Genomic DNA, 15,288 nt, shown 5'->3' with positions numbered 1-15,288 from the left:
CAGGAGATCGCAGCAAAATTGGCATGCGAAACATGTTTGACACAACTGTTTCTTCAGCCCAGTGTTTCTCGTCCTTCCATCTGCAGTGAAACGTAAATTGGTTGATCATAAATTTAGAGAGATGTGAGCATTCCTCAGGCACACAAATTATAAGATACTTGTGAAACCGAATAACATGATAACCACATATCAACGAACAGGATAAAAAGATACTGTATCATAGTTGCCATCTAAAACGAAAGTATACTGGAAAACAATACTTTGACGAATTTGAATTGCAATCCTCAATATGCCTCTTCAACTGAAATAACTCTCAACCTACTTTGATAACATTTAAACGATCTCGTAGCTCTTCCAAATCGTTCACTTGGTAATGGCTTAGTAAACAAGTCAGTTAGTGGTTCCTTCATATTTATAGAACAAACACAAATATTTCTCTTCCTTTGTACAGAGCAACATATAGAAGCATGTGCCTATGAGCTTAAACTAAACAATGATAGCTTTATGAGATTAGTGAAACTGAACAGTTCAAATTTCTATGTGTTCAGATAAATAGTAAACTGTCTTGGAAAGCCCACGTTCACGATCTTGTTCGAAGACTTAATGCTGCCATTTTTACTGTTCCAACTATATCTGAAGTAAATGATAGTTCGACACTAAAAGTAGTTTGCTTTGCTTATTTTCATTCGATTATGAGTATGGTATTATATTTTGCAGTAAATCTTCCCATTCTCAAAATATATTTTTGCCTCAGAAACGGGCAGTTCAGGCAATAAGTTGTGTAAGTTTGCGAACCTCTTATCGGCCGCTATTCATTAGTCTGGGTATTCTGGCATTGCTCTCTCGATATACATATCCTTTACAGTAGTTTCTTGTTAACAATATCAGCTTATTCTCACGAACTAGCATTTTCACTCAGTTAATACTAGGCAGAAATTTAATCTGCATTTGAATCGCACTTCCTTGACTCTTGTGCAGACAGATGTGCAGTATACTGCTGTATCTGTTTTAAATAAGCTACCACGAGAATTCAAAAATTTTAGCAGTAATCCACGCTCTTTCAGATCGAAACTGAAACAGAAGCGTATCCTCATAGGCCACTCCTTCTATTCTGTCGTGGAGTTCCTTGGAAAATTAAGCTGATTCCTTTGTTATATGGCTTGTCTTTTTTGGGTTCATAAACATTTTGTTTTATCTGTTATTATTGTTATGTTGTAATTTCATGTACTGACACATTTCATGACCTTGGAGATTTAATCCTCAGTTTGGTTCTACGGAACTAGACTGTAAAATAAAAATGAAAATAATTGTAGATATCTATAGGTCCCCTTTGGGGGATTTTCAGCTGTTCCTGAAAACCTTGGGTTCTTTGTTGTACTATCTGTCAGACAGAGGGAAGCAAATTATTATTTGTGGGGATTTAAATATAGGTTTTCTGAAAGAGTCTGATAGACAACATTAAAGTATTACTTGGTTCTTTTAATTTGACATCAGTTATTGATTTTTCTACTAAGGAAGTACAGGAAAGCAGTACACTGAGTATGTTTTTACAGACCAATGTTTTTACAGACCAAGATAAATTTAATCAAATAAAAAAGTTTCATGTTAAGTATGGTATTTCTGGTCTTGATGCACAGGTAGTTACAGTATATGACATAGCTCCATACAGTAATGCAAAGCAGTCTTCTGAAATAGGGCACTCAGTTAACAATTTTAGAATTTAACCGTTCAGGGAAGTCTTGCAAGGGTTACACTGGGCTGAGGTGTACAGCGAACCTGATGCTAATTTAAAAATTAATCTATTTCATGATACCCTTGTAGGTATATCCGAAAACAGTTTCCCTAACAAAACAGTGAAACGTAATTGTAAGAAGCAATCTAAAAAGCTGTGGCTTATTGAACAGATAAAAATATCATGTAACAGAAAAGTGAATGTATCTTATAGCTAGGAGGAATAATGAGGCAGAAACAGTGAAACATTATAAAAATTACATCACTATATTAAGAAAAGTTCATAAAAAGTCCAGAAGTGTGTCCATTATGTCTCATATTTGCACTCCGACAATAAAATTAAGATAATTTGGAATATTGTTAAAAGGCTCTGAGCACTATGGGACTTAACATCTATGGTCATCAGTCCCCTAGAACTTAGAACTACTTAAACCTAACTAACCTAAGGACAGCACACAACACCCAGCCATCACGAGACAGAGAAAATCCCTAACCCCGCCGGGAATCGAACCCGGGAACCTGGGCGTGGGAAGCGAGAACGCTACCGCACGACCACGAGATGCGGGCTATTGTTGAAAGGGAAACAGGACAACTGAGAGCACAGGAAGATTCAATGAAAAGTTTGTTAACAAAATGTCAGAAGTAGAAAATATTTTTAATAATCATTTCTTAAGTGTTATAGAGAACATAGGTTCCAGCTATTCATTAGAAAATGCAAGGCTATATATGAAAGAGGCAATACCTGTGCAATTTGATAAAATTGAAATTTAATCAAACTCTCCTGCTGAAATTAGAAAAATAATAAATTGACTCAAAAGTAAAAGCTCACATAGAATTGATGGCATTTCCAACAGAGTACTAATAGCTTGTTCCCAACAGAAGAGTAGGATTCTCAGTCATATATGTAGTAGCTCACTGAAACAGGGTATTTTTCTAGATAGTCTGAAAGATGCCATTGTTAAATCATTCCATAAAAAATGGGGTAGGTCTGATGCTAACAACTATTGTCCAATCTCACTTCTGACAACTTTATCCAAAATTTTTGAAAAAGTAATGTATTCAAGAATAGCTCATATATTTGTAAAAATGGAGTATTAACAAAATATTGGTTTGGTTTTCAGGAAGGCTTTTCAACGGAAAACATCACCCATTAGGATATTTTGTGATCTCTCAAAGGCTTTTGACTGTATGAACTATGAAATTCTTCTAGATAAGTTTAAGTATTGTGGTATAAGTGGGACGGTGCACAAATGGTTAAGTTCATATTTAATTGGAAGAATGCAGAAGGTTGAAATTAACAGTACAGTTAGACTACAAAAATCAGCAGAGTCCTTTAACTGGGAAGGTATCAAGATGGTGTTCCACAGGGATCAGTCTTGGCTCCTTATTGTTCTTAATATATATTAATGATTTGACATTCTGCAACCATGAGGATGCAAAGCTAGTTCTTTTCGCTGATGATAGCAATATAGAATCACACCCAAAAAATAAGAATTAGCTGCGCCATTTTCATTCACTGCTTTCATATGGCATCATTATTTGGGAAATTCATCATTAAGAGGAAAAGTATTTTTTTTTACACTCCCAATTCAAAAATAATAGCGAACTGCACAGCTGCAACCTAGAAGAAATGATGATCTTCATTATTCTGGGCCAAATCTGACTTTGGCACTGAAAGGGTGAATTATGCTGCCCCCAAAAATCTTTGGTCATTTGATAAATGGCGTTAAAATTCTGCCAGATAGCCAACCATTTAGAAATTTATATTCCCAGATTCGTTTGCTATATATCAGAAAAAGTGAAAAATCATGTTCTTTTATATATCTCTCATCCATGTAAAGAGTGTATAATTTAATTAATTGTAAGAGAGGGACATGTAGCATTATATTATCCCATGAAAAAATATTCTTTCATGTTATAGAGACATTCCATATTGCGAAAGGAGGGAGATGATGATAATAGAGTTGATGAAAGTAAACTTTTTAACCAAGGTCATTGTATAGGAATGTGGTTCAAACATCCAGGTGCTCAGTGTAAAGATCATATTCAGCTACTAAAGCTAAAGTGCACAAAATGAAAAATGACAAACAAAATGAGGCAGCACTTCATCAAAGATTACTACTGGTATCTGGAAACAGTCTTTTGTGACGAAACGAGCCTTACAACGTTCAGTTGCACCACAAGATGTTACTTTGACTATGAATAATTATTTTGAATTGTTTTCTTTCTGCCTACTAGTAAGTCAGTCAAAATATAAATCTCGTTTTCAAGTAATGACTGATGTTCACCATTTAAGGCTTCTTTCGTTTTTCACAGCCATCACAACAAGTTGCTTCTTTGTATGAATTTATCTCAGTAATACCGGCAAAATTAACAGTCATTTCCGAAATACTTAGCGTTCTGTTTCGTATGATGGGATGATTTTCTAAATTTGTGTAATGCAGGTTCTGTATATTAATGATACATTGTCACTCATTGCTGTTCAGTGTCATTTTGTGCCGATTCAAGATAAACTGTGTTTCTATTAACATCAGTAGGTTGTGTTGGTTCCACTACTTTTTCAATGATGTTTGGTAATGAGCCAGCTGAGAGATGCCCACACCATTTTCGTCAGTCACACTACCATTTGTGATGTTATTTCCACAGCAGTATTTTGAATTTTTGGTGGACTGCACAACACCAGCCTTCACAAAAGTCCTTGGTGAATCTAAATCAGTCGGATGTTATAATTTGCAACCTTCACAATACCTAACAAGATAAATTCTTTGTTCGTTTTTCTGTCGATATGACTACTTCAAATTTCTTCAGAAGTAACATTTTGAGAAACTTTTTTTGGAGATTGACTCTTCGCTTAAATCGCTTCAGCCCTAAATTGTTTGCTTAGTCCTGTATCTGTCAACCTCGATCTTTCCTTTTCAGAGGTCATCCAATGGGACAATCCATAACTCCTTTTAGTTCCAGTGTGTAAGGAATTGTTTCATGTCGAATTCGATTCATGTTCACAATTGACAATTGTTTTTCCATTATATGTTTGAAATATTTTAATTTTTCGATCAGTTTTATTTTCTACTCGTGCTCTGAACTCAATGAAAGTATCACACACATCTTTTGTTGGTGCTGGCATGTAACTGGATCAAATTCTTGACATGCTGTTGTTGTTGCCGTGGTCTTCAGGGCAAAGACTGGTTTGTTGGAGCTCTACATGCTACTCTATCTCATGCAAGCCTCTCCATCTCTAAATAACTACTGCAACCTACACCTTTTTGAACCTGCTTACTGTAATTATCTCTTGGTCTCCTTTTACAGTTTTTACCCCCTTCACTTTCCTCCAATACTAAATCAGTGATCCCTTGATGTTGCAGAGCGTATCGCATCAACTGATCCCTTCGTTTAGTCAAGTTCAGACACAAATTGCTTTTTCCCCACTTCTATTCACCATCTCCTCATTGGTTACATGGTCGACCCATTCAGTCTTCAACATCACTGTAGCACCATGTTTCAAGAGCATCTATTCTCTTCTTGTCTGAACAGTTTATCGTTCACGTTTCACTTCTTAACAATGTTACACTCCAGACCAACATCTTAAAAAAAGACTCTCTAACACTTGCATCTACATATGACGTTAACGAATTTCTTTTCTTCAAAAACTATTTTTTACCAATGTCAGTCTGTATTTTATATCATCTCTCCTTTGGCCATCATCAGTTATTTTGCTGCCCACATAGAAAACGCCATCCATGACTTTTAGTGTCTTGTTTCCTAATCTAATATCCTCAGAAACATCAGATTTACTCCAACTGTGTTCCATTGCCCTTGTTTCGCTATTGTTTATGTCCATCTTATATTCTTGAAGTATCATACATAAAAGTGAAATGATAATATGTTCCTTCCTACAAAGTCACAGTCACTGAGTCCACAGACATAGGACTGTATTATATCAAGTAGATATTTTGCTCTTCTACTTCATTTTTTTTTAGGACAAAGTTGTCGAGACAGTTCGCATTTAATGCAAGGAATACACGGATCCTTATTTTATTACTAGATCAAAGTCATTTCCCAGTCCTGACTGGATACCAGTCATCAAAATTGATGTTCGTCAATTCAGCCTATCAGCCATTTTACCTTCAATAAACGCATGCTTACACGGTTCAAATGCCCCAATATCTGATACCACAATTCGTAACTGTTGATTTCTACAGCATCTGCATATTGATGAACTTCATTTAATCTATCTGCTACTTGAGTAGCAACTGCTATCGCTGTCCCAGATATAATTACATGACTTTTGTTGCATATGCCATATCATCAAATAATATTCACAATCTACATTTTGTTGTTCGACTAAAACAGCAATTTTTTCCTAGACCTGGAACATCAATAATACCTATTTGCTTATTCTTGGCTGCATCTGTGGTAACTTTAGGTCGACATTGCTTTCTGCGTTTACCTCAAGATTACCATTTCTACTACTGAACCTTCTGTAATTATGGTTGATTCGAAAACGTAGAACGGCTCTCGCTTACTCGTCCTGTGCCACGTAAATATAAAAACTGCATTTTGTGCCATGCATTCATACAGCGCAATCGAAGACGCGGCCACCGCTTTCTCGAGCACCGTGTGCCAACGCTCCAGGGGTAGCAGTGCGGCATACCTCAAAGTGCGCAGAGTGGGGGCGCCATAAGAGGTGCAGCAGTCATTCCGCTGGTGTCGACGGAGCTAATCAGGATGCAGCTCCACGTGATTAGGTCGCGTCGTCGCGACCTGGAAAGGAAGTCATCTGGTGGGCCTCCAGAAGTACAGAGCAGGTCTCTTCTCAGTCTTGATGCAGTTACTGTGATAGTGTTTATGAGAGATGAACTTTAGCTACATACCTGGACACGAGTGATTACGCTGAGTTATCTATCCCCTTGTTGTCAGAATAAATCTTCTAAGTTGTAATTAATTCCGACTTTCCATTTGGCAGTTTGAACCTGGGACACAACAAATTTTCCAGGCTTCTAGTCGATCCTCTGGCGTCGAGTTAAGAGATTTGGCAATTTTTTCTCATCTGTCAACGATCTGATAGTGTTTGTGTGTCTGTTAATGGAGTTGGTGGTTTTTTTCTCTTCTTGTATGGTATTTAGATATTCAGTTTTCAGAACAGCATACTGCACTCAGGTTCTATTTTGTGGTTGTGTGCCGTCGCTTGTGTATTTTGCTCTCCTGTTTTTAGTTTTCATGCTAGTATATTTAGAGTTGTTAAAATGTCAAAAGAACAAGAACCTGTTTCTGTCGTTCCCATTACTGAAGTCCGTAATTTTCAGTCTCAGAAAATCGATGAGTTGATTGCGGCATTAAAACAGTCTGTCGCTCTGAATACTCAGCTGCAGCAACAGTGAACTCAGCCTGCATTACCAGTTCCAGTCATATTTCCGTTCCGTTAGTTTGACCCACAGCAAGAGGAATGGGACGTATATAAACACCAGTAGCAGGCACATCTCAGCATCTATAATGCAGTACATCATTAGAGGTACAGAAAAAATTTTGTTATCTCTTGTAGGCACCTCTGCCTATAACCTTTGCCTGAAACTCAGTGCTGACTACCGTCCTGAACAGTTGTCGATGGACCGTATCCTCTCACTGCCAGACAGTTATTTTGAAAACAAGTGTTAGGAGCATCTGCAAGGTTCAAATTTTTTCGTCTACATAAACGTTCCGATCAGTTGACTTATCAGCGAGTCACGGAACTCCAAGGGCTGCTACAACAGTGTCGATTTACTTGTGGCTGCGGTAAAAAATTTTAATGATCAAATATCGAGTGACGTGATACTGCACAACTTGTCAGACTCTAGAATACGTGCACCTATCTCACGGCATCAAAAGCCCTCCCTCAAGAACGTGCTAAACATTACTGACAGTCATAAAGTTAGTTTCGATGCGTAACAGGACATATCTTCAGAATCTGTCATTTGCCGCGTTGTAGTACAAGGTGCGGTTCTAGTGCACGCAAAGCAAGTGTCAGTGCAGTAAACACTCCGCTCTGGCAACGCGAAACTCACACGCGCCGCAGCTCGCGTAAACAAGTCCAAACTGTGTCTGCGTCTGTGTCTGCGTTTTTCTCTGATAGTAATAAATCTTGTACACGGTGTGGCATCCAACATAAAAGGAAGGACTATCGATTCTGCAACGCTACATGTTTTATGTGCGGAGAACGGTGCCATGTTTCAATTGTTTGTCAATAGAGTAAGCCTAGTCGCACACAGCAGCGTATGGACATGGGTACTGTCTCTTCCAGTAGTGCTCAGGTGAATTCAGTGGTTCCCAGCCCTATCTATGTCTATGTTTTTTTTTTTTTTGACGCCATTTTTTTTAAAGCATTCTTTTTACTTTTCCTACAATAAGCAACCAACAAGCTTCAACACTTGGTTTTAGTGATGGCTCAGTTGAACATTGCTCTTCAATAAAAATATGTAATTTTGCGTTAATCATTATACGAGTATCTCCAAAAGGTTGAAGATGCCGATCACGAAAAATTTGCGTTCCATATTTTGATTATCTACATCTATACTCCGCGAGCCGCCTTACGGTGTGTGGCGGAGGGTGTCGTCGATAACTGGGCAGGAGCTTCCACAGTCGGATTCTGTCACCCAATGTATCCCTATTGTTTCATAAGCCATCACACCAAGAGTAGTATCGGAACTCATGTCTTCCATCACAGGCGAAGTGGCCGGTCCTGGACTTCAACCGTCTGCCTCCGACCCGCGTGGTTGTGGTTGTGCAGACTTTGACGATGATTCTCCAGACAATGCTTTGAATTGTGAATTTGTGTCAATGTCAGTTAGCAAGGGTTCAAATCACGCCAACAGCTCTGCAGTTAATGTGGTAAGCTCTGATTGTGGACAGCAATTTAACAGCCTTTCACACGTCTAGTCAAGTACACAACGTCGACGGGTACGTCACAGTGACTTTCGAAACAAAGTTCCATCACAGCTGACGTCAGTTGTTTCTACAGTCTACTAAGACTACAAAAAACTGTTTATTGATGTGTTCATTGAATGGTTACTGGTGCAACTGCAATTGGATACGGGAGCTAGTGCCACCTTGTTGAACCAGTATACATATCAGCTCCTCGGTTCCCCACATTTGTCTCCCTGTACCGAAGTTCTGCCTGTATACAATGTTTTAGTTTCTTTGTGCGCTACAGAAGTCAGACGTGGTGTTGGAATCTTTTGATTCACCTAAAATTTTCGGCATGGACGCATACGAACTGTTGGATTTCTATCTTATGGACAGTGTGCTTCAAGTAGCTTCTCACATACCCCTACAGAAATTTCAGAACCAAATTGCAAAAATTTGTCCCAAATATTCCGACATTTTTCAAGAGCGACTCAGTAAAGCAAAGGGGTTCGAAGCCAACATCACTCTTAAACATGGTGTGTAGCCTAAGTTTGGCAGAGCCCGGCCGGTACCGCGCTTGCTCAGAGACATCTTTGCGGCCGAATTGCGTAGCCTACAGGACATTGGCGTCATTCGGCCTATTTCAGTATCTCAGTGGAAATCACCAGTAGTGGTGATAAAGAAACAGACTGAAAAGTTACGGCTTTGTGCTTACTTCAAGGTAACGGTTAATCTGCAGATAGTTGTTGATTTGTTCCCAATCCCTCAACCTGAAGATGTGATGGACCGTTCTGAATGGAGTGAAGTATTTTTCCAAAGTTGATCTCACCGAAGCGTACCTGCAGTTGCATCTTGATTACGCTTCCAAACAGTTCATGGTTATCAATACAGACATGGGACTATTTCAGTTTCAACGTCTTCTATGTGGTTGGCATCTGCTCAGTTCTGTTCCAACGGTTTTTCGAGCAGCTAGTCGCCGGTTCTAATCCTGAGAAACATTTATCAAACCTAGAACAGTTATATCAGATCTTGTCCCACTCTGGTTTGTATTGGAACAGAAGCAAGTGTACGTTCTTTGCCACTGAAATTGAGTATCTCAGACATGTAATAAATGGGCAGGGTATCCATCCCTGCCTTCGTCATTTGGAAGCCATCCAGCGTCTTCCTGCACCTACGAATGTTTATGAACTTAAGACAGATATAGGCAAACTTTCTTACTACATCAAGCTTCTACCAGATGTTACACAAATTGCCGCTCCGTTCCACAGGCTTCGCCATTAAGGAGTACTGTTCCACCGGACTATCGAGTGTGACCAGGCATTTCAGCGCCTAAAACGAGCTCTTCTCTCTCATCGGTGCCTTGTGCGTTATGATCCAGACAAGCTGCTTTTTTTGGCAGTTGATGCAAGTTCATATGACATACGTCCGGTCTTGTCTCACTGAGTTGATGGTAAGGAATGCCCCATAGCGTTCACGTCTTAAGGTCCTCGCCCCTACCGAACAAAACTATTCTCGGATAGAGGAAGAGGCATTAGCGATCAAATACGGAGTGACTAAATTCCATCAATACCTGTATGGTCGAAAGTTCTACTTCATTACCAACCACAAGCCGTTGACATCCTTGTTCAATACAACAAAAGGGCTGCCTGATCGGATGGCATCAAAGTTTACAGCGACAGTCTCTCATTTTGTCCAATTATAAGTATGAGATCATGTTTTGGGCTGTCACGAAACACACCAGTGTGGACACTCTCTCCAGGACAGGATGCAGCCTTTATTTCCTCGGATGCTGCGTGTTTCCAAGTTGAAGATGCAGAACAGTCGGCCCTTCAAGCATTTCCTCTGGATGCCAAAATTGCTGCTCAAGAGTCAGTCTCACTCCATTATTTTCTGGATGGATGGCCGTCTTCGAGATCTTCGATTCGTGAGGCCGGCGTTCGCCGCTTCTTCAGTATCCATTGCTTCTTGTCATGTCGCTCGGGGGTCCTTCTCCTGTACACGGATAATGGTCAGATGCGTGTCATCATCCCTCAGTCTTTGCGTCGAAGAGTTTTGCAGTTGCTTCATCAAGGACATTGGGGTGTAGTGAGAACTAAGCAACTCGCCTGTCAGCATTGCTCTTGAACTGGCATGGATCGAGACATCGAACACATGAGTGGACGGAGTCGCGCCTGTGCTGAAAATCAGGCAGTGCCAAAGCAGCAGTTCTTCTGCTGGCCAAAACCTTCAGCGCCATGGCAACGCGTTCGCGTCGATTTTCTGGTTCTCTTCTGGAGCACCCGATGGCTTCTGCTGATCAGTGCCTTCAGTCGAATTTGCTTCGTCCTTCCCCTGCCATCAACAACGAGCTCAGCAACCATCCAGACCTTGCAGAGTGTCTTCTGCATTGGAGGACTCCAGAAACTTTGTTCAGTGATAACAATTTATAGTACACGTCCACAGAGTTTTGTCAGTTTTGTCAAGTCAGTGGGATTATGCACACAACAACTGCTCCTTTCTCTCCTCAGTGAAACGGAGAGACCAAACGATTTGTTCTAACATTTAAATCTCAGATGACCAAACTTCGTTACATGATGCCCAGGGAGCAAGCAATCCTCACTTTCCTTGGCTGTTACCGTTCCCTTCGTGCTATCAGAAAATCTCCAGATGAGTTACCCCATGGGCTGCCTCATGGCACACTACTTCATTTGCTGTCATCACGTTCCCCACATTACGTTTCAGGGCACCGTTCATAACACTAAAGGCTAGGGGATCCAGTCTTCTTCCATTCTTCCACAGTTGTTGTCCAGCATGGCTTTCCAGTACTGTAGAATACACGGAAGCCTACGCGCAGTATGTCGTTCGCTAAGCCAACGACGACTTCTGCTGTCATGTTAATCAGCTCCATCCCCGCTTCTGTCTGGATTCTGCTATTTTACCTCAGACTCACTGCACTCTGGATTTTGCAGAGGTGGAGTAGTACCCCTCTGCCTCTGCAGTCCGTCCCAGCAGTCCAGCCTTCCATGCTGGAAATAGTCAGCAGTGGGGGAAACCCCATTCCGGTAATGGCGCATCAGGCACCCTCTGGTGGATCAGTCGCAGGCACTGGCGGGCATGTTGTCAGCCGCCTATAGAGCTGATGGATGTCTCCAAGAATCCGATCACAATGTCATCGTTCCTGCTAGTGGGCACTCTGAACATCGTTTCCGTATGACTCCATCCTCCCACCGCATCTGTGGATGCCCTTATTCCAAGGTTCTGAGAAAATTCGAGGAGCTGTGGTGTTGTGCTGTGCATTCATACAACACAGTCAGTGCATATAAGATGCGACCACCACCTTCTCGAGCACTGTGTGCCAATGCTGCAGGGGCAGCAGTGTGGCATACTTTAAAGTGCTCATTGTGGCCGACACAAGACATGCAGCAGTCATACCACAGGAGTCGATGGAGCCAATCAAGTTGCAGCCCCACATGATCAGGTCGCATCATCACAGCCCGGAAGGGGAGTCGTATGGTGGGCCTCCCGGAGTATGGAGCAGGTCTCCTCTCAGTCACGAAACTGTTACTGTGATAGTGTTTACAGGAGATGAACTTTGGCTGTGGATCTGGACACGAGTGATTACACTGAGTTACGTTTCATCTTGCTTTCAGTATAAATCTTCGAAATTATAATTAATTCCTACTTTTAATTTGGTAGTTCGTACCAAGGGATACAACACTATCTACCAGTCATCATCATTATACAAAGATGTAGTTAGAGCCATCAATGCACTTACGTTTTCAGCTTTCTCGGTATTCACAGAATATGAAGATTTATGTGGTTTCTTCTTAGTTCCACACTAACTCGCCTTATGACCAATTTTCTAACATTATAACATTTAAACTACTTGTAATTTCATGTATAGCAATTACGTTATGGTGTTTAGTGTCCGGCTCGATCTGCCAGCAGCGAATCTGTTGTTTCATTTGTGGCACCAAATTGATGTTTCATTGATTCTTGAGTTAACAATTGACTCACTAAATCACCAGCAATATTGACACTTGAATACGCAATAGACACAATCAAGGGTTGGAAGTCTGCTGGAAGTCCACTTTGCATGATCACAACTATCTAGTCATTGTCCATTATCTTACCAATGCCTCGAATTTGATGAGAAAATGGCACAATTTTCGATAAATTTGCTCCCATTGTTTTGTCAGAGGCCAATCATATATTCGTCAAACATTTTAGCAGCCTGATGTAACTAGATAAATTATTATCTTCGATACTGATTGTAAATTTTACCATCCTCCTCCAGGAGATGAAATTTCAAAAGTACTGGATATACAGTGGAATTTACAATTAAACAGATGTTGGAAGTAGGATATCTACCAACTATACAGACCTTAGTTCAAGCATCCACCATTAGTCAGCTCTGCAGTCGTCAAGTAATACAAGATGGGAATGACAGGAAATTCAAAAATGCAAGATGGTACTGGTGGGAAACTTGAAAATTGGCTATGGCAGTGCTGGGAAATTGAAAAATGCAAGATGGTGGTGTTGAGACACTTAAAAAATGCAATATGGCGGTAATGGGAAATTTAAAAATGTGAGATGGTGATTCTTCTTGACTGAGAAGTAGCAGCTCTGGACCTGAAAACTGACAACAGTGTACTGACCACATGCCCTTCCATATCCACATCCAGTGAGCCCTATCGGTTGAGGATGATGCAGCAGTTCGTTGATATGTTTTGCTTTCCAAGGTCTATTCGGATGGAAGAGTGGTAGTATGATGGTAGAGTAGAGACATTTAAATATCCAAGATGGCAGAACTAGCGCAGCTGTGCTTTTTAGTTCCTCCCCTTCTCCTCTCCCTACCTCTACTGCCCCCCACCAATCAGTACCTAGTATTTTGCCCACCACTAAAATGAAAAACGCAGTAGCACCCTACTGTTTTAGTGGGCACTAAAATGAAATAGCTTGCAACATCGTAACCCCAAAGCATCTGAATGATCTGAATTTTTTGCACCGTGTTCAAATGTATTTATCTAAAAAGATACATATAGGTTGTAAATTGCAATATTTCCACTTCTGAAACATGTCAGCAAAACACACACACACACACACACACACACACACACACACACACACACACACACACACAGGTTAAGCAGATCTTGTGAGCGTCCATAAATCGATCTCTACAAAAAACTTGGTGTAAGCCACAACAGACCTCAGATTAAATATTTTCCACTCTTAAATAGGTTTACGATGCTTGTCAGGAGTCACAAGTTAATGCAATGTCTAAAAGTCTGCAAAAATATGTCAGCAACACAAAATATGCAATGTTTATGTGAAGTGTCGTAACTTTATTTACACTAATACAAGCATTCATGTAATGAGTGTACACTGTCAAATTAAGCATCCCAATTCTATTTCTAACTCTAAATTGTTACAAAACATATGTGGGTAAAACTAACATCCTCAACAGGTAGTTAACGTCAGTTTTAGTCCTAAATGAGACTATGTACAAAAATTAATCTGACCAAGCCTGTAACTGCACACATACACATACATGTTGGGTATGATACCAAGCTAAGGAGGCAAGCACATGATCAAATAGGCATTCTGGATTACTGCTGCTACTGAAAGAATGCAGTTATTTTCGTTGTTAGGCCTACACTTGGTGTAAGTCACAGTGGAGACTCATTTAAATATTTTGACATTAGAATTGTTCTATGATTTTTTTCAAGTGTTTCAACGTTAATTCAACACTTAAGTCTGCAAAAATGTGACAGCAGCACAGTGTTTATATTAATATTATTTCCTCATATTGTGAAAAAATGCATCAGCAATGGATACACACACACACACACACACACACATGTGCATATGTGTGTGAAAAAACAGTGTTTATTTCAAGGGTTAAAATGGCATCTCCAAATCTGAAATCTGTATCAAAACACATAGAGAGTGTTGGCATTTTGATCTGAGGCAAGTTATTGGTGGTTCATAGCACAAACTGACATCAGCTGACACTTTAGAGGTTTCCCAATAATGCATCAATAGCTGACATTTTAGATATTTTTCAGCAATGCATCACTTTTTATCAAGCTACATTTTAGGGGTGGGGAGAAGAAGATAAAGTATCATGTTCTACACTAGAAAAAATATAATTGATCTTATTGGCACGCTAGTATTGCTTTTTATTGCACTGAAACTAGGCCTATAATGTACAAAATCAACCTTATGAGGAAGAGTGCAACATTTCTCGATCATAACTATGGTGCCAGGATTCTTTAAAACTTTACACACTGTATTTCCATAATCTATTACTAAATAATATCATAATCTAATTGTAAAGCTCTAAACTATGAAGTGTAAAACAACACATTTTAGACCCAGGCAGACGAACTGACTGGGTGCCAGCATAGCATGGGAAGAAGGTGTTTTGAAGAGTTCTTTATAAACTGCAATTTCTCGTAATACACAAAACATGGAATACGGAAAGTTTACTTACAACGTGGACAAAGATAGTGGTTGAACAAGACAGAGATGAAATATGGCCAGAGTTAATAGTTGATGGGGGAACGAGATAGAGATGAAAGATCGATGTATTAAAAATACAATATTTAAGCGGAATTAAATTATGTATCAAAATAAGTGAAGATTTTGTGTACAAAACACATGGAGGTTATTTATAATTATACACAAGTACAATCA

Source organism: Schistocerca americana, chromosome 1, assembly GCF_021461395.2.
Source record: "Schistocerca americana isolate TAMUIC-IGC-003095 chromosome 1, iqSchAmer2.1, whole genome shotgun sequence".
Lineage (NCBI taxonomy): Eukaryota > Metazoa > Arthropoda > Insecta > Orthoptera > Acrididae > Schistocerca > Schistocerca americana.
Note: the sequence above shows the minus strand (reverse complement) of the source record.